The sequence below is a fragment of the Camelina sativa genome, chromosome 11 (assembly GCF_030686135.1).
Source record: "Camelina sativa cultivar CO46 ecotype springtype chromosome 11, ASM3068613v1".
Classification (NCBI taxonomy): domain Eukaryota; kingdom Viridiplantae; phylum Streptophyta; class Magnoliopsida; order Brassicales; family Brassicaceae; genus Camelina; species Camelina sativa.
In genome coordinates, this window is record NC_141890.1 from 26,534,220 (window position 1) to 26,555,217 (window position 20,998).

The window sequence follows — 20,998 nt, forward strand, 5'->3', positions numbered from 1 at the left end:
GTTCCTCATTTTTCTCTCTCTTTCATAAATCTCTCCGCAGAGGAAGGGATTTGTTTCAAAATTGGAACACGTATCGGAGGAGAACGAATTGATATTGAGACCGAGACCATCATGATGAAACCCTAACAATTCGATGGTCACCATCTCTGAATTTAGTGAATCAAATTTAGAATAATTTTCAGGTTTGTCTCCATTCATTCTTTTCTTAATTGTTGAATTGAGTTTTATACTTTGTTGGTGTTTGATATGCTCAAATTTACCTTAGAGATATTCTCTCAAATTAAGAATTGTAGTACTTAGGCATCGAATCCACAAAGACTTTAGATTCACACAATAGATTTAATAATTTTTTAATTATGCTAAACAGAAATATTGTAATTAAATTGCAAGATTAAAAAGAAAATAAAAGAGTTGTAAAATTCAGAAGGATTAAACGCTAGGCCTAGGAAAATTCTAAGGAAATCATGAAAAATCAGATAAATTAATTAAGCAAGCAGGATTTAACAATTAAGCTCCGTTCTTGAACTAAACACAATTGTAAAATAAATCAGTTCTCACTGCAAATATTATCTAAGTTTTAAAACCCAAAAATCTAAATCTCTTTGCTAAATTCAAGTTAAAAACCAGCAATAAAATCAAGTTTAGATAAGTTCATAAAATCATTAATTCAAATCTCTTTGCAAAAAGTAATTTTGCTCACCAAAGGTTTTTGTCAGGAAAATCAATTATATTCTCATATCAATTAGTAATCCTAAGATCTAAATCCAGATGACTAATCAAAGATCTAGCATTAAGAACAACCTATGGTGAAAAACAAGAAAGATAATAAATCCAAACAATTAATCAATCTAACAATCCATGAAATCCCTAATGAGAAACCCTAAACCTAACAAGCAGATCTACTCAGACATAATTGTAAGAACACAAATCATGAATAAAATAGATAGCATTAAGAGATTAAAGTAGAAAAAAGGAGTTATGAATCTTCTCTGAAGGAGTCTTGGTTCTTCTCTCCAAAAACTCTCTAAAATCTCTCAGGGTTTTTCTCTCAAAAGTTGCAGGAAAAGATAAAACTTAGGTCTAAACAATGACCATAAAAATCCTATATATACTAATTTACATGAATGGGGCCTTAATTGCAAATAAGGAAAGCTTGGGCAATTTTTGTAAATCTTCTAAAACTCGTGGGAAAAACTTTCGATTCGGCTTGTGGGAACTGCATCGATCGATGCTTGACTGCATCGGTCGATGCATACTCTTGAACTCGTCTCCCAACTTCGTAGCTCAGCCTCAATGCTTGATTATGCTTCAAATCTTCCTATTTAGCTCCATTATTTCCATCCGTGTCAATGAATACCTAATCCTATAAAGACTCAAAAACAACCTAGAAGACAATTAAGAAGACTCAAAAAGCACACTTATATCATGGTTAAAAACTATAAAAACCATGATATATCAACTCCCCCAGACTTAACATTTGCTTGCCCTCAAGCAAAACAGCAGCATCACATGTGAAAGAGGTTTGAAAACGCAGAAACTCATTTTCTTCTTAAAGTAATGCCATGATCATCCAAACCATAATCCATATATTTAGCAGATAAATCCAAATCGAACCACCATGTACTTCTCCGTTGACATTCATAGCATTCCAAATTCAAACCAAATTCCACTACTTCCACCATTAAGCCTTCATCGATGGGTCTCATCAATTTGATCAATATCAAGAACCTTCTAGACTCATTCCCATACTATACCATAACAAGCAAGATATAACTTTTACCACATGTGGTACTCTTTCTCTCTCCCAGACTTATTCTATTTTTATTTTCCTTTGAGCTTTGCTTTGTTGTTTTTTTTTACTATCTTCTTCTTTTTTTAATCAAAGTTGTAGGCGAATAACGGGGTCATCGGTAATTTACCTACCCCTCGCTTCCAAGCTTTGTGTGATCATTTGACTCAAGAGTAGAATAATGAGATCACATGTAATTTACGTACCCCTCTAAACTGATCAAAAGCATCTCATCATTATTCTTTTTTTTTTTTAAACAAATTTCTCAGGAATAATCTTTTAAACTTAAGGGAGAGGAGTACCAATTTCTTTTGAAATCTTACTTGTTATGTAAGAACAAGGAGTCAAGCTCTATGAACATCAATCTCCTTGATGAGGTAAAAAGAAAAGCGCATAAATTATCTCAGGCTTTTGTGGATTCTGTTGGAAATTTGGATGTTTTTGGTTCACTCGTCAGCCTTTGGATTTTTTATTAGTCGGATTTTGGACTCAATCTGCAACATTAATCAACCAAGGTAGTACACTAAAAAGAAAAATCATAGTTCCCAACAAAAATTTTGACTCAATAAAACTTTTTTTTTCGACTGACTCTCAAAAACAAAAACGCAATTAGTAGCTGCCTTCCCCAGACTTAAACAACACTGTCCCCAGTGTTATCAAGTAAGATATTGGCCAATAAAATAAAATAAAAATAAAAATAATTCAAAAAAAAAAGAAAAAGAAAAATCTACCAGTGGGTTGCCTCGCATTAATCGCTTGTTTTCAGTCATTAGCTTGATTGTGTCGGATTTCAGGCATCCGGTGTATCGGAACATGGCAGTGAATGCTTCCGAGAGAATGGCCTTTTCATCCAAGATAGTGTGTAGGCAGTAGGTACATGAGATCTACCAAGGATGTGAGGATCATGACTAGGGCGGGACTGAGGTATGGGTGCCTTTCTTTTATGTCCTGCAAAATCATCAATAGAAGAAACAAGCGCTCTACGATAATCTCGTGGCTTGGTTAACTGCAAAACCGTGTTTGTACCTTTGAAATTCTTATTGATGAATGGAGAAGGTTTGGGTGAAGAAGATGCATACCTTAGCCTTACCTGTGTGTTTTTGACTATGGAATGGTGAGATTTCAGCTTTACAACTGGTCTAGGACTTGCAACTAAGGAATCAACTTGAGAATCATCAGTTTTAGACAAGTCTGGACGTTCTCGTGTAGGTGTGTCGATTGATGCAACAGCTGCATCGATCGATGTTGAGCCTGCAACTCGGGTTTCTTCAACGATTCTGCAACTAACCTCATCAATTCCTGTTTCCAATACAAAAACGTCATCTACCAGCGAATTTTCATGGATCAGAACCTCATCATGGTCTCTAGTACTGATTAGATGATCTCCACTCCAATCTTCGATCTTCTCTGCAATCCTACTTTGAATCACTGCACTCACTTTCTCAGATACAACCAATTTCTCTCTCCTCTCCTTCTTCCTTTGTGGGGGCTGATTCAACAGGATTGAGCTGACATCCTTGGTTAGCAAAGCTCCTTCCTCAGGGCTCAAACCATTAGTGACCATCCTCTTCGCATACCGCTTGATCCCAGGAGAAAACTTGACTGCATCAATCAAAGGTATCTCAATCATTACCTTGTCCATCATAGCCTTGCATCTAGCTACCTCAAGCTCCTGCTTAGACCTCCTAGGCTTAGGAAAAGAAACCTTAGGCTTGTAGGCTTTTTCTGAATCAGATAGTGGAACTTGAGGAGAAATCGAAGCGGTTTGTGGGGGGTGTCGATCGACACTGGTGGTGCATCGATCGACGCTAGATGGTGGTTGCATCGATCGATGCATCTGTGAATCGGTTGATGCAACATCCACTACCGTATCATCATCTCCTTCCTTCACCAAAATCGCATTACAAGCATGTTTGGGGTTCGACTCAGTTCTTCTAGAAAGAAGTTCTTCTTGTCTTTTAACAGACCCAACAGTCTGAATAACTTGATTCTCTAGCTTCTTGACATGAGTATTTAATGCATCGAACTTCCCAGTCAGCTCAGTGTATACAGAATCAATCTTCCCATTGACGTCCACTGTCAACTGCTCTTGACCTTGAAGAATCTGCTCAAGCATGGCCTCCATCCTACTCTCAATTGTTTGTGGAGGCAGAGACTGGTAAGAGGAGTTGCCATAGGTCCTTGTAAAACCACTACTCTACTGCTGCTTCTGGTAATCCGGCTTGGGAGTGTTGCCTGAAGAGTTCCCCCTGTAAGGCCTGTTGCCTTGCTGATTGCCAAATTTTTGTGCCTGATACCCAACTCCATACACATAGTTGACATCTTCTTCTATAGTCTCCGGCTTTGGCTCAAAAAGCTCAACATCTTCAGCAAAATGGACTGATTTCTTTCCAACAAGAAGGTTATGCACTGTATCCAACTTAGCATTCACTGTAGCAAACTGATTTGAATCATGGGCTTCATGTGCTCTTTTCCGCTGTAGGTCAGCATTCTTAGTGCAGTTTCTTAATGCTAACCTTTCAATCAACTGTTCAGCTTCATCTGGATATCTTGTCTTGAAGTTCTCATCACTAGCAGCATCCAAAGCCATCTGATACCTCTAGTCAATACCACTGAAGAAGATACTAATCAACTGCACCTTTTAGAACCCATGATGCGAACAATCTCTCTGGAATGCTTTGAACCTCACCCAAGCAGCTTTGTAAGATTCAGCTGGGCCTTGTCTAAAGGTGGAAAGCTTAATCCTCAGCTCATCGAACATCGCATCATCATAGAAGTAGTTGAGGAAAGCCACCTTGATGTCATGCCAGGTCTTCAGAGATCCTGGTTTCAGTTGCCTTAGCCAATGAGATGCTTCCCCATCTAGAGAATAGGGGAAGAGCTTGTAGTAGAGATAGTCCTCAATGACTCCATTCGCCTTGATGCTTGTGACTATATTCTCAAAGTGCTCAATGTGGTCTAGAGGCTTCTCATGAGGCAAGTTCTGGAATGGTCTTTGTCCAACAAGAGCAAAGTAGGCAGGCTTCAACTCAAAATCATTCCTTGGAAATGGAGGAGGGACAATTATGGATCGGTTCTCATAGAACAAATCTGGTATGTTGAAGTCCACAAGAGTCTTGACAAGCTCTACATTGTTGTCCCATCTGCCCTGAAGGTTCTGCTGGTCGTTACCATCCAAATCCGCACCATGTGCACCTACTCTAGCATTGCGTCGATCGATGCCATCGTTGCGTCGGTCGACGCAACGTGCATTCTCATCGACCATGACGAGTTCTTCCTGAATAACCCATCCTTCAACATCAAGTTTTTGGCCTTGTTCGTTGCGCACATGACCCTCTTGATCCCTCAATACTCCATCCTCATTTGGTCTCAATATGATTAGGTTGACCATCTTTGCTGATTTGGCTGCTTTCTTGTTGTCACGCTCTAGATTTCCTAACTCTTGGTTTGTGAGATTCAAGGTAGGACCTGTTTGATTTTTCATGGTGTTGGGCTTAGGCATATACCTGAAACACAAAAGAGAAAAGAAACAAAAACTTGTGAGTAAAATAAGAAAAGAAAAATTTAGACAAAATCAAAGACTTTAATCTAATGGTGGATAAAATTGACTAATTAAAAATGTAGAGTTCGCCCTAGCAATATCCTCTCTAGCACGACCATCGAGGAAGCTCCCTCCGGCGGTGCCGAGACCGATTGGCGTCGCTGGGATCTGGTTCAGTAAGATCCGCCTCCTCCTCTGCTCTCTAAGCTTTGTTACGGTTCTTGTTCTCTTCACCGTAGTCCCCCTGAGATTTCAGATCTCAACTCCGTAGTCCCCAAGTATTTTACTTGGATGCAGATGGACGGGAGCTCTGTTTGGATACCGAAGCCATGGAAGATCTTGACATCGAATACAAAGCTCCGACGCTCTCTGTTTCCCCGTTTGTTACCTCTTGTTCCCAGGTTTGCTATCCATTCATATCTCATTATCCTGGTAGATAGTTTACATAGGTTAAACTATGGCACATCCCTGAACTGGTACCTAATCCGACCCCATTTCGATATCGTTGTATCACAATCAGACCTGTGAGTATCAATGTTTTCTGCTTGGTCAAGACGAGGTAACCTCGATAGCAGAATACTTGATCTCTCTAGTATGGTTGAGAACGCTTTGTGTCGAGACCAGTGTGTATCCGGGTTCGATCTGAATTCTACTCTTCCCCACCCTTTGCAATACTTGTTTAGTTTACTGGTTTCCTTAGTACGAAGACTACTCTTGAACCTTAAACCACCTGTGTTGCTAGAATGGCATAGGAGTCTTTTGAAAACCAGTTTAATCGGTTACCTTAGGGATGATCCCGCTTATGGAGTTTGCTTGGTGACGCTTGGCATTATGATCCCACCTCTTTGGAGTGGGGGTTGCCGATGTTTCACCAACTCCCTACCTACACTTTACCAAATTTCAATGATCCTCAAAACGAAAATCAAATACTTCTTGAAGTCCCTGCACCTAAGCTTGAAGACTAGTGGCATTATGACCCTCTCTCCAAGGAGGAAAGCTTACCACAACCTCTACAAGCCCTGTTTTATCAACCTTGGACCAACTACTACCGTTGTAGTTGCTGGTTATCAGAGCCTCAGCTCCCCTGCTCGAAACTTTGGCATCACAGCTATGCCATTCTCACCAACGCCAAGTCTTCGAAGATTCAAGACAATGGCTCTATACTCCTTTGACTTGGTCATGGAGTCTGCATCGATTTGCCTTGACCTCACAGGTTCCATGCTGCTTCTTAGCATGTGGTTCATAGCTCTCAAGCTCTTCACATCGATTGCTCCTATCTATCCTTGCACTTTTATTGATCTATGCTTTGGTTTTTATTATCCTTTGATGTACATTAAACAATCCTTGTCTTGTATGTTACTTTCTATTTAATGGAATGGTAACACCTCTTTAATCAAAATAATAAAAAAAAAAAATCTAATTGTGAATTAAAAGAGTTTCCGACAACGGCGCTAAAATTTGATATGCTCAAATTTACCCTAAAACTACTCACTCAAATTAAGAGGGGGCTATTGAACTTGAGATTTTAAAAGATTTGGTATGATTTTAATGTTTTAGAATTTTGAATGATTTGAGTGAGTTTTTAGAAGATTTGATTATTTTTTAAAGTTTTTATATTTTTTAAAAGAAAATGCAATGGGATTGTGTGAGATTGTATTATTAAACTTTGAATGATTTTAGAATATTGTATCACACAAATTAAAAAAGGAAAATTTGAGAAGGAAGGGACCTTGGTTCAGCTACCTTCGTAACACTAGAACGAGCTACAAAAACAATGCTTTAACTTTCAATACTTAGCAATAACAATAACAATGCATTCAACAAATCGTTGTTCTCAACAATTCTTTATACTCAAAAGTCAAAACAGTCGAACTCAACCATTTCTTTAAATAGGAAAATATAGTAATACATGCAAGTACTGTATATAACAAACATAGACATTGAACATATAAAATAAGTCACTTCGTCAAATCAAACAACAACTCCGGATCCGAACCAGCAGTTATTATTATAGGTTCAAATCTTTCATGGTTAATTGTTAGCAGCCTAGGCCTAGGGACCGGAAAAGACCAGCTGCTTCTTGAATCCGAGAAAACTCAATGCAGAAAGCTTGAACTTTTATGAATAGATCCTTCACTGTTACACTTACCACCCAAAAAAAAAAACATATATGTTACCCAATTGTGTAAAGCATAATGATAGACTACCAATTCCTCTGTGGATATTTCTATCTGTTGATCTTTCTTTGTGTTATTAGCAAAGCAAAATCCCAAAATTTGATAACAATCAGTCAAAAACAGAGAATGCATATCGTTGATGATGTTGTTACGAATTAAGCTTTGTAAGAAGACGCAAACAAGCCGTACAAGCCTATTCTGCATGTATTTGTCTTGCTGCTACAGATCGAAAACAATATATCACTATACCATTTACAAAACATCTCTAGTAAATGGTGGAAGTGGAACCGATAACATGGATGAATTACTCAACAATCTCTCGGGAGTTAATCAACTTGGCCAGAAACTCAACAGCTATTTGAGGATTGTGCTATACTAATTGCTGAAAAGAAGAAACTAGATCACATAACAGGCGAGATGATAAGGACAAAAAAAATAAAGCACCTGCCAGAAAATGAAATCACATACCGGCAGCTTCCGTGCAGTTATTCCACAATGAATCAATGATAGACAAGCTTTGGGTCATTTGTCAATTCTGTATGGATTTTCTGGCGAGTAAAACTTGTTTAAGTAAGAACATTAAGTAGAATCGTTGATCCTATTGCTAATCCAGCAAGCTCTCCGATCTTAATACAGACCAAGACCGAATTCACCAGTGGTGAGACTGGAGCGAAGGAGCGGGGAAGTGCGAGAAGACGTGTCTAGGTGAGAGCAGAAATCGATTTTCGGTTTCAATTTTGATTTTCCAGTAAATACAGTTTTCTTCTTCTTTTGAAATCGCTTAAAAAACTACCTCAAAGGATATGATTTTGCTAGACATATTTTTCAACTAAAAAACAAGAAATTTTTTTCTAGAATCATTCAAAGTAGCATTTTTAAAAAAAGTTGTGTATGTTGAATAACAATAGATTTCAAGTAAGTTTTGTAAATCATTGATTGAATAACAAGAGATTGTATATTATTTTAAATGACTTTACATAAATTCCAAGTTGAATAACATAAGATGTTAAAAGATTTTTTAACATCATCAATTGAATAACAAGTGATTTTTAAAAATACTCTAAAATCTTTTAAAATACAAGTTCAATACCCCCTCTAAGAGATCAATTGTAGTACTTAGGGATCGAATCCACAAAGACTCTAGATTCACACAATAGATTTAATAATCTTTTAATTATACTAAACAGAAATATTGTAATTAAATTACAAGATTAAACAGAAATATTCAGAAGGATTACACGCTAGACCTAGGAAAATTCTCAGGAAATCATGGAAAATTAGATCAATTAATTAAGCAAGCAGGATTTAACAATTAAGATCCGTTCTTGAACTCTAAACACAATTGTAAAATAAATCATTTCTCACTACAAATATTATCTAAGTTTTAAAACCCAAAAATCCAAATCTCTTTGCTAAATTCAAGTTAAAAACCAGCAATCAAATCAAGTTTAGATAAGTTCACAAAAAATCACTAATTCAAATCTCTTTGCAAAAAGTAATTTTGCTCACCAAAGGTTTGTGTTAGGAAAATCAATTATATTCTCATATCAATCAGTAATCCTAAGATCTAAATACAGATGACTAATCAAAGATCTAGCATTAAGAACAACCTATGGTGAAGAACACGAAAGATAATAAATCCAAACAATTAATCAATCTAACAATCCATGAAATCCCTAATGAGAAACCCTAAACCTAACAAGCAGATCTACTCAGATATAATTGTAAGAACACAAATCATGAATAAAATAGATAGCATTAAGAGATTAAAGAAAAAAAAAGGAGTTCTGAATCTTCTCTGAAGGAGTCTTGATTCTTCTCTCCAAAAACTCTCTAAAATCTCTCAGGATTTTTCTCTCAAAAGTTGCAGAAAAAGATAAAGCTTAGGTCTAAACAATGACCATAAAAATCCTATATATACTAATTTACACGAATGAATCCTTAATTGCAAATAAGGAAAGCTTGGGCAATTTTTGTAAATCTTCTAAAACTCGTGGGAAAAACTTCCGATTCGGCTTGTGGGAACTGCATCGGTCGATGCATACTCTTGAACTCATCTCCCAACTTCGTAGCTCAGCCTCAATGCTTGATTATGCTCCAAATCTTCCTATTTAGCTCCATTATGTTTCATTCGTGCCAATGAGTACTTAATCCTATAAAGACTCAAAAACAACCTAGAAGACAACTCAAAGATTCAAAAAACACACTTATATCATGGTTAAAAACTATAAAAACCATGATATATCAGTGTTTCTGTATGTAATTGACTCTGTTTTTGTTTTGTTTTTTTTTTTAATTAGAAATAGAGAGATTTCAAAAACTTTTTTGAGTATCTCATGAATCTGGATTTGCATTTGTTGCAGTATGTTGATTACTGAGTTGTTTGGTGTTTTGTTATTATTGATTTCAGATTTTTCAAGTATTCGAGTGTGGAAGAGCGAGAGCTTGCTTAGTTGTTGATGGAGTATCAGGTCTTTGATGAAGTCTATGTAATTGGTTGAAGTTTTTTTTTCTGCTTGTTCATTCTCTCAAACACAGAGCATGATCGATGAGGTGAACTTGCGAATGGAGGGTTTAATGAAGGCGTTTGCACAATCGGAGAAGATAATGAAGTCTCGATTCGTGTAGATGTTGACAGTGGTGAGACATAACCATGTATAACCTCCTTTCTCTGAACCAAGCCGTAGTGATAGGGTTTACAGGTTATATCCATAATGATAGTCTTGTTACCGAGGCTGAGAGAGATGCTAGTGTGTGAAGGATTTTCATCCTTATGGTGGTAGGATTTATCGTGGGGAGAGGTATCTTTGTATGAGCTTTAATAATCACTTTTATGTAATCGGTTTCTCTTGTATGAGTTTTAATAATCACTTTGATGTAATCGGTTGACTGTTTAAATTTTCATGAGTTTTATGTAATCAGTTTCTCTTGTATGAGTTTGTGTAATGACTTTTATGTAATCGGTTGACTGTTTGAATTTTCATGAGTTTTATGTAATCAGTTTCTCTTATTGAGTTTGTGTTCTCTTGATTGAGTTTGAATGAGTGTATGTTTTTGTTTGATTGAGTTTCAATGTTTCTTCTTCCTGTTTAAGATGCCTCATGACAAGTAACAGCAAAAACTATGTTGGTACTTGTATGCTAATATCAGTTGGATTCTAGATTGTTAGAGATGAGAAGAAAGGTTGGTGCTTATACGCTGATCAGCTTATCAAACAAGGCCAGTTCATCTGCGAATATGCAGGTTACAATTACATTTTCGATTACAGAATAGTTTAGTGATTTTTTAAAACTTTTAAAGTTGATTGATTTTGGATGGTTTGTCTTTGGAAGTTGAATATTCTTCTTATCAATAGAACCTCACTTATAGTTTTACCATTAGATAGAGATAATTTTATTTAACCATAGAAAAGTTCTTATTTTTTAAAACTACAAAAATCAATATAATAAAACTTCACCAGGACATGACACCTCAACTTTTGTATTGAAGCAGAAATTGACACATCAATTAAAATGAATATCTAATCAAATTAAAACAATAAATACATATCAGATTTTTTTGTCCCAGGACAACCAAAAAGAGGAACATGGTCGATTTCTTCCTCTTAAATAATGTTTTCTTATATAAAAAAAAAAGTAATTATGAAACAGGAATGTGTAGTCCGTCCAATGATTTTGGATGTTTTAATTAAATAAGTTTACTTATGTGTAAAGATTCTGAAAAGGAATAGAAATTATAGAATACACATTGACATTTCCACATAGTCCATAAGCTAATTAACTAATTGAATGATCAAATCGCATAAACAATAATGTTTTCTTTTGTTTAAGAATTTGGTTCAAAGAATAAAAATAATGTTTTCTTTTGTTTCATAATCAAAAGAAATTCCAAGCTCTACTTTGGTACGATTTGGTTACAGTAATATGTTCAAATTCAAAAAATGAAACCAAAATGAATTATTTCCAATTGTAGTCGTGATCAGTCTGTCCGGATTAGAGATTCTTCATAGTTCATATTACTTAATTACTCGAGACTAAATTTAGATTTAACATTGTAGGTTGAATTTCCGGTGGATGCTTTGGTCAAGGATGACGATTATTTCAAACGATGGACATATGAGACATACAATTTCACTATCGCCGTATTTTGGACATCGTACTTGGTAAAGTCCATAGAACCCGGCTAGATCCATCCCAAGATTACTGATATTTTTTACCTATACCTCGATGAGGCGGACGAGAGTTGGACAGCAGATCTAGGAGACTTTGACTATGTGATCATCTCCTCTGGCCATTGGCATTACCGTCCATCGGTCTACTACGAAAACCAGACAATCATCATTTGCCATTATTGTCAAATACCGAATATAACCGATTTCACAATGTTTTACAGGAATAGAAAAGCGTTTAGAACCGCATTTAAAGCGATCTTGGACTCGAAGACCTTCAAAGGTGTTATGTACTTACAGACTTTTGCACCATCATATTTTGAAGGCGGGTTATGGAACGAAGGAGGAGATTGTTTGAGGAAATAACCTTATAAGAGCAACGACCATGCTCAAGATGATACGACAAGGAAACTACCCAAGATTCAGCTGGAAGAGTTTTGGAGGGCTGAAGAAGAAGCGAAGAATAAAGGGAAGAGGTTAAGACTACTAGATATGACTCAAGCGATGTGGCTAAGACCTGATGGTCACCCAAGCTGCTACGACCATATGCGAGAGGCCAATGTCACGTTGTACAACGACTGTGTTTGATATATCATGGTTTTTAGGTGTTTTTAGCCATGATATGTCTTATTTATAGAATCTTTTTGATATTTTTAGAGTCTTTTGAGTCTTTATAGGATTTAGCATGGATGAGAGCTAAATAGGAGGATTTGGAGCACATTCAAGCATTGAGGCTAAGCTGTGAAGTTGGGAGACAAATTCAGAATGCAAGTCTCGGTGTCGATCGATGCATCATCCAGCAGAATTGAAAGTTTTCTCACAAGTTTTGAAGATTTACAAAGTTGCCCCAAAGTCTTCCATATTTGCATCATTAGTTCCTGGACGTTTTTAGGAATATAAATAGGATTTTTGGGTCATTTTTTAGACCTAAGTTATTTTTTTCTGTCACCTTTTGAGAGAGAGACCTTGAGAGCTTTTTTTGGAGAGACAAGAACTCAACCCTGTTGAGAGAAACTTTTCTAAACTCCTTTGTTCTTCTCTTTTGAATTTAATTATACCTATTTTATCCATGGTTTATGTTTCATTAATCATGTCTGAGTAGATCTCTTGTTAGGTTCAGAGTTTTTCATAGGGTTTTTATGATTTATTAGATATGTTATTTTTAGGATTCTTTATCTTTCTAGATCTTCATCTTAGGTTTTTCTTCATATTAATTCTTGATTGATCACCTAGAATTAATACCTAGGAAAATAAATTGATATGAGAATATAATTGATTTTTCTGATACAACCTTTTGATGAGCAAACTTATTTCCTACAAAGAGATTTGATTTAATAATTTTGTGAACAATCTAAACTTGTTTTTAAAACTGATTTTTAACCTAGAATTTTGTAAAGAGATTTGGATTTTCTGGTTTTAAATTTAGATAATATTTGGAGTGAAAAATGATTTATTTTACAAAAGAATTTAGAGTTATAGATCTGATCTTAATTGCTTAAATCCTAATTTATTGATTGATTTAATATTTCATAAATTCCTGAGAATTTCCCTAGGCCTAGCTTTTTAATTCCTGAATTTACAACACTTTTTAATTCTGTTTCTGTATTGTTTTTAAATTAATATTTTGATTTAGCATAATTAATAGATTAATAAGTCTATTGTGTGATCTAGAGTCCTTGTGGATATGATCCTTAAATACTACAGTGATCTCTTAATTTAAGAGAGTAGCTCTAGGGTAAATTTGAGCATATCAAATTTTGGCACCGTTGTCGGGGACTCTTTTGATTCACCATTAGATTAAAGTCTTTGATTTTGTCTAGATTTTTTATTTTTCTGTTTTACTCAAACGCTTTTGTTTCTTTTCTCTTGTGTGTTTCAGGTATATACCTAAGCCCAACACCAGGAAAAATCAAATAGGTCCTACCTTGAATCTTACAAACCAAGAGTTAGGAAGACTAGAGCGTGACAACAAGAAAGCAGCCAAATCAACAAAGATGGTCAAGCCAATCAAACTAAGACCAGATGAGGCTGGAGTTTTGAGGGATCAAGAGGGTCATGTGCGTAATGAGCAAGGCCAGAAACTTGATGCTGAAGGACGAGTTATTCAAGAAGAACTCGTCGTGGTTGAGGATGATGCACGTGGCGTCAAGCGACACAACGACGACATCTATCGACGCAACCAGGAAGGCATCGACCGACGCAACCTTGGCATCGATCGATGCAATGCCAGAGCCGATGGGGAGAATTTTCAGAGGCGACAGGATGACAATGGAGAGCTTGTCAAGACTCTTGCGGACTTCAACAGACCAGACTTGTTCTATGAGAACCGCTCCGCAATTGTCCCTCCTCCATTCCCCAGGAATGATTTAGAGCTGAAGCCTGCCTACTTCGCCCTTGTTGGCCAAAGGCCATTCCAGAACTTGCCGCATGAGAAGCCTCTAGACCATATTGAGCACTTTGAGGATATAGTCACCAGCATCAAGGCTAATGGAGTCACAGAGGACTATCTCTATTGCAAGCTCTTCTCCTACTCTCTTACTGGGGAAGCTTCTCATTGGCTAAGACAACTCAAACCGGGATCTCAGACAACCTGGCATGACATCAAGGTGGTGTTCTTGAACTACTTCTATGATGATGCGATGTCTGATGAGCTGAGGATTAAGTTCTCCACCTTTAGACAAGGACCTGGTGAATCTTACAAAGCTGCTTGGGTGAGGTTCAAAGCATACCAGAGAGACTGTCCGCATCATGGGTTCTCAGAGGTGCAGTTGATTAGTATCTTCTTCAGCGGTATTGACTGGAGGTATCAGATGGCTTTGGATGCTGATAGTGATGGGAACTTCAAGACAAGGTACCCAGATGAGGCTGAAAAGTTGATAGAGAGGCTAGCATCAAGCAACAGTACCAAGAATGCAGACTTAGAGCGGAAAAGAGCACATGAAGGCCATGGTTCAAATCAGTTTGTTGTGGTGAATGCTAAGTTGGATACAGTCTACAATCTTCTTGTGGGAAAGAAGTCTGTCCATTTTTCTGAAGATGTTGAGACTTTTGAGCCAAAACCAGAGATTACAGAAGAAGATGTCAACTATGTGTATGGAGCTGGGTATCAAAATCAGAGATTTGGTCAGAAGAATTCATTCTCAGGAAATCCAAACAGCAACTTCACAAGGACCTATGGATCTCCTTCTTACCAACCCCTCACTCCACCCAATTCAGAGAGCAAGATGGAATCAATGATTGAGCAGATTCTTCAAGGTCAACAGAAGTTAACAGTAGACTTCAATGGGAAGATTGATTCTGTTTACACTGAGCTGACTGGAAAATTTGAAGCATTAAACACTCATGTTAAGAAGATGGAGAATCAAGTGATTCAAACTGTTGGGTCTGTTAAAAGACAAGAGGAACTTCTTTCTAGAAGAACAGAGACGAATCCAAGGCATGCTTGCAATGCAATTCTGGTCAATGAAGGAGAAAACCGTGATACGATAAAACTAGAACCAGCATCGATCGACGCCATCACAATGCATCGATCGATGCAGTCACCACCCATCGAGGCAAACTCACTCTAGAACGAGAGCATCGATCGATGCACCACCAGTGTCGATCGACACCCCATGCGAAGAGCTCCGGTTTCTCCTCAACACCATCTGATTCAGAGAAAGCTTATAAGCCTAAGGTTCCTTTTCCTAAGCCAAGAAGGTCCAAACAGGAGATTGAAGAAGCTAAATGCAAGGCTATGATGTACAAGGTAATGATAGAGATGCCTTTAATTGATGTTTTTAAATTTTCTCCTAGGATTAAGCGGTATGTCAAGAGGTCACCAATGGTTTGAGTCCTGAGGAAGGAGCTTTGCTAACCAAGGATGTCAGCTCAATTCTGTTAAATCAGCCTCCACTGAAGAAGAAGGAAAGGAAGCAGGAAGTTGTTGTATCTAAGAAAGTGAGTGCAGTGATTCAGAGTAGGATTGCAGAGAAGTTACCAGATCCTAGAAGTTTTGTGTTAGATTGCTCTATCTCTTCAGCACGGTTTGCTCACTCTCTTTGCGATCTCGGTTCTAGTATAAACTTGATGCCACATTCTGTTGCTGTGAGACTTGGGATGACAGATTTCAAGCCAACTATGATCTCTCTTATCTTAGCTGATCGGTCCAGAAGGATTCCTGAAGGTTTCTTAGAAGATATTCCAATCAAGATTGGAGATTGCATGATTTCCACTGATTTTGTGGTGCTGAAATATGACCAAGAGCCTAATGATCCTCTCATCTTAGGACGCTCTTTCTTGGCTTCAGCTGGTGTCATCATTGATGTTAAGAAGGGACACATAGCCTTGAATATAGAAGATTTGGTTATGAACTTTGACATGGACAAGCTGAGAAGTGTTCCCACTATTGATGGTCAGACATTTTCTGTGGAGGTTATTTCTGATGACAATCCGATCATAGAGCTTCATAGAGACATTACTGCTGGGTATGTCAAAGAGATGAAGACTGTTGAGAAAGTGAGTAAGCAAGTTGTTAAGCTTGAAGATTGGAGTGGAGATCATCTAATCAATACTAGAGACCATGATGAGGTTCTGATCCATGACAAGTCGTTGGTAGATGACATTTTTGTAATGGAAACACGGATTGTTGAGGAAAGTTACAGAATTGTTGAAGAAACACGAGTTGCAGGCTCAGCATCGATCGATGCAGCTGTTGCATTGATCGACACACCTCCACGAGAACCTCCAGACTTGTCCAAAACCGAAGATTCTCGAGTTGATTCTTTAGCTGCAAGTCCTAGACCGGTTGTAAAGCTAAAATCTCACCATTCCACAGTCCAGAAGCCACAGGTAAGGCCAAGGTATGCATCTCCTTCACCCAAACCATATCCTATCATCCATAAGACTTTCAAAGGTAAAAAAACTGTTTTGCAGTTAACCAAGCCACGAGATTATTGTAGAACGCTTGTTTCTTCTGTTGATGATTTTGCAGGACATAAAAGAAAGCCACCCATACCTCATTCCCGTCCTGGTCCTGTTCCTCACATCCTTGGCAGATCTCATGCACCTAATGCCTACACACCACCTTGGATAAGGAGGACATTCTCTCAGAAGCATTCAATGTCACATTCTGATCCACCGGATGTTTGAGATCCGACACAGTCAAGCTAATGACTGAAAACAAGCGCTTAGTGGGAGGCAACCCACTCTTAGGTTTTTTTTTCCAATTTGAGTCATTTTTATTCTTGCTTTGAGTCAGTTTGAATTTGTATTGAATTATAAACTTCTATCTATCATGTTGCGTTTAATCGTGTGTTTGAATGATTCTTAGCAGTGCTAACATCCAAGGAATGAGAAAAACACAAATTAATCGTAGCTAACTCAGGAGTAATGTTTGAACTCTCTGCATCTGCAGAGTGCATCGACCGACATACCATCAGCATCGGTCGACACAGAACATCCGGTTTGGTAACACGATTTTGTTCACAATTTCAATACTTATTCGTTTTTGTTTATTTTTCTTCGCTAATCTCTTACTTGATAACACTGGTGACAATGTTGTTTAAGTCTGGGGGAGGCAGTTACTAACTACGTTTTTGTCAAAAATAAAAAAATAAAAAAAAATTGTTTTCTTGAGTCAAAATTTTTGTTGGGAACTATGATTTTTCTTTTTAGTGTACTGCCTTGGTTGATTAATGCTGCAGATTGAATCCAGAATCCGACTAATGAAAAATCCAAAGGCTGACTAGTAATCCACAAAAGCCTGAGAAAATTTCTGCGCTTTTCTTTTTATCTCATCAAGGAGATTGATAGAGCTTGACTCCTTGTTCATACCTGACAAGTGAGATTTTTAAAAAATTGGTACTCCTCTCCCTTATCTAAAGTTTGAAATATTTTTCCTAAGAGCTTTGTTGAAAAAAAAAAGAGTAAATAAAAGATGAAATGATTTTGATCATTTTAGAGGGGTAGGTAAATTACCTGTGACCTCATTATTCTACTCTTGAGTCAAATGATCACACAAAGCTTGGAAGCGAGGGGTAGGTAAATTACCGATGACCCCATTATTTGCCTACAACTTTGAGAAAAAAAGAAGATAAAAAAAAATAAAAAATAAAACAAAGCAAAACTCTAAGAAAGATAAAATAGAATAAGTCTGAGGGAGAGAAAGAGTACCACATGTGGTAAAAGATATGTCTTGCTTGTTATGCTATTGTACGGGAATGAGTCTAGAAGGTTCTTGACATTGATCAAATTGATGAGACTCACCAATAAAGGCTTAATGGAGAAAGTAATGGAATTTGGTTTGAATTTGGGATGCTATGAAAGTCAACAGAGAAGTACATGGTGGTTCGATTTGGAATTATCTGCTAAGCATATGGATTATGGTTTGGATGATCATGGCAATACTCTTGAAAAAGAAGATGAGTTTCTGCGTTTTCAAACCTCTTTCACAGGTCTAAGTTTATGTTTTGCTTGAGGGCAAGCAAAGGCTAAGTCTGGGGGAGTTGATATATCATGGGTTTTAGGTGTTTTTAGCCATGATATAAGTCTTATTTATAGTGTCTTTTTGGTATTTTTAGAGTCTTTTGAGTCTTTATAGGATTGAGCATGGATGGGAGCATAATGAAGCTAAATAGGAAGATTTGGAGCACATTCAAGCATTGAGGCTAAGCTGTGAAGCTGGGAGACAAGTTCAGAGACTTGCATCGGTCGATGCAAGTGATGGTGTCGATCGATGCATCATCCAGCAGAAGAATCGGAAGTTTTCTCACAAGTTTTGAAGATTTATAAAGTTGTCCCAACGTCTTCCATATTTGCATCATTAGTCCCTGGACGTTTTTAGGAATATAAATAGGATTTTTGGGTCATTGTTTAGACCTAAGTTATTTTCAAGTTTTATTTTTTTTCTGCCACCTTTTGAGAGAGAGACCCTGAGAGCTTTTTTTGGAGAGACAAGAACTCAGCCCTGTTGAGAGAAGCTTTTCTAAACTCCTTTGTTCTTCTCTTTTGAATTTAATGATATCTATTTTATCAATGGTTTCTGTTTCATTAATCATGTCTGAGTAGATATCTAGGTTGAGGGTTTTTCATAGGTTTTTATGATTTATTAGATCTGTTATTTTTAGGATTCTTTATCTTTCTAGATTTTCATATTAGGTTGTTCTTCATATTAATTCTTGATTGATCCCCTAGAATTAATACATAGGAAAATAAATTGATATGAGAATATAATTGATTTTCCTGATAAAACCTTTTGATGAGCAAAATTATTTCCTTCAAAGAGATTTGATTTAATAATTTTGTGAACAATCTAAACTTGTTTTTAAAGCTGATTTGGATTTTCTGGTTTTAAATTTAGATAATATTTGCAGTGAGAACTGATTTATTTTACAGAAGAGTTTAGAGTTGTAGATCTGATCTTAATTGCTTGAATCCTAATTTATTGATTGATTTAATATTTCATAAATTCCTGAGAATTTCCCTAGGCCTAGCTTTTTAATTCCTGAATTTACAACACTTTTTAATTCTGTTTCTGCATTGTTTTTAAATTAATATTTTGATTTAGCATAATTAAAAGATTAATAAGTCTATTGTGTGATCTAGAGTCCTTGTGGATATGATCACTAAATACTACAGTGATCTCTTAGTTTAAGAGAGTAACTCTAGGGTAAATTTGAGCATATCAGTGTTCACTGGTGCTTGCCCGGTCCTATTGATAACCTCCATGACTTCTTGCTTGATATGCTAAAGAGGTTGATTAACTCGAATAATCTGAAAATTTTCTCAAGTATATTTGGTTCAGCAAGTTACGTTTGAGGTTATCACCTTAGAAATACTATGATAGTATGATCTATGTAATTTTTGTTTCCATCTTGTGTGTATATATACTTATATGGTTTCTTTTATGTGTCTCTGATTTGATTTGATGGTTTTAGAATTTTTGAAGAGTTGATGGAACTTGATATTTTCTTGATTAAGGGACATAGAGTTCTTTAAACATATTGGTTACGTATTATTTGTAATCTAACATCATTTTAGCAGTTTATTTTATTCTAAATAACAATCACACTATGTGCAGAGTAAAATAATTATTAAATAATTTTACTATAATTTATATATACAAAATCTATAATATTTATCTCTAAAATTATTATTTGGGATCTAAATTTTATCCGTATAGTATATATTTTCAGTTTTATTTGAATGTATAAAATTCTTGTATAATAATTAAGATTTTACATATGGAAATTATTATAATTTCAATTTTATATTATCTCACCATATGAATCAAGAGTTCTTAAAGTATTATGAAAATGTAAGTAAGTAATACAATTAAGTTATAAAAAAAAGAAAAGAATTAAATTTTGGATGTCAGTTTAAAAAAAACACAATGATATGTAAATATAAATACTAATGAAAAATTGAGAACAAATAAAGAAATCATTTCTCGAGCTTTACACCTTACTATTTTTTTTTGTTTTTGTGAGAAAGCTTATAGATATAATGGATATGAACCAAACTAGAAGTTTAGAGTAATCTCTCAAACGTGATTGGAGGATAAACTCTCTTTGTGAAGCACTGAAGCATACATAAACTAGAGTAAATCAGTTACATATTATCAAAAAAGAATTCTCATATGTCTTTCTTATTGCTTATGCATTTACTATGTGATTCTTTTTTACAGTGATGATTGCAGTGTTTAATTTTTGGCGTGTGATAACAAAAGTTCCTTGTCTCTCAAGATTTACATATAAGAACACCAATAATAAATTAAACAATGTTCAAGATCGAAGACCAAATTTTTTAAATTCAAGAAAACTAAATCATCTTTAACTTTTAAAATAACTTTGACAATTAACATAATCCTTACAAACGTTGTATACAGTTTAACATAAGTATAGCATTTATATAATAACACAAAACCAAACTAAAGTAAAAGTATGTCTATTTACTTTGACATACGTGTGGACTTGTTATAAAAAAAGAAGGTAATTTACAAAAGGAAACAAACAAATAATAATGTAAGAACAACACAAACTATATAAACTTAGATGATTAAATTTGTAAACTACAAAAAATATACCACAAAATAAAACTACACTAATATATCTCCCATAACAAGTAATAAGAGAAAAAAACATAGCATAGAGTAGAGTTAAACCAATTATAAAATTAAATTTATCCTACTTAATTTTAAATGATTATAATAACAAATACTACTGACTTACAAACCATTGTAGGGTTTTTTTCAGTCCATTTCTATATCTTAGCATTGTGTAAACCATAATTTTCATGACTAATATCATTCCAAAAAATTAAAAATTAAAAATCATATTTTTAAC

The 20,998-nt window shown here is 35.8% G+C and overlaps 1 long non-coding RNA gene, 1 other non-coding gene and 1 pseudogene across 2 annotated transcripts; 2 read left to right on the plus strand and 1 right to left on the minus strand.

Annotated features, from left to right (window-relative positions):
* Window positions 1–2,375, plus strand: LOC147934428 (uncharacterized). The gene is made up of 2 exons (XR_015571149.1): window positions 1–182; window positions 2,059–2,375. It is a non-coding gene; the product is annotated as an uncharacterized LOC147934428 (long non-coding RNA).
* A 3,489-nt stretch (window positions 2,376–5,864) lies between these two features.
* LOC109127330 (protein trichome birefringence-like 19) lies at window positions 5,865–19,472 on the plus strand (annotated as a pseudogene).
* LOC147934429 (small nucleolar RNA R71) lies at window positions 14,324–14,430 on the minus strand. The gene has a single exon (XR_015573445.1). It is a non-coding gene; the product is annotated as a small nucleolar RNA R71 (small nucleolar RNA).
* Window positions 19,473–20,998: the final 1,526 nt, after the last annotated feature.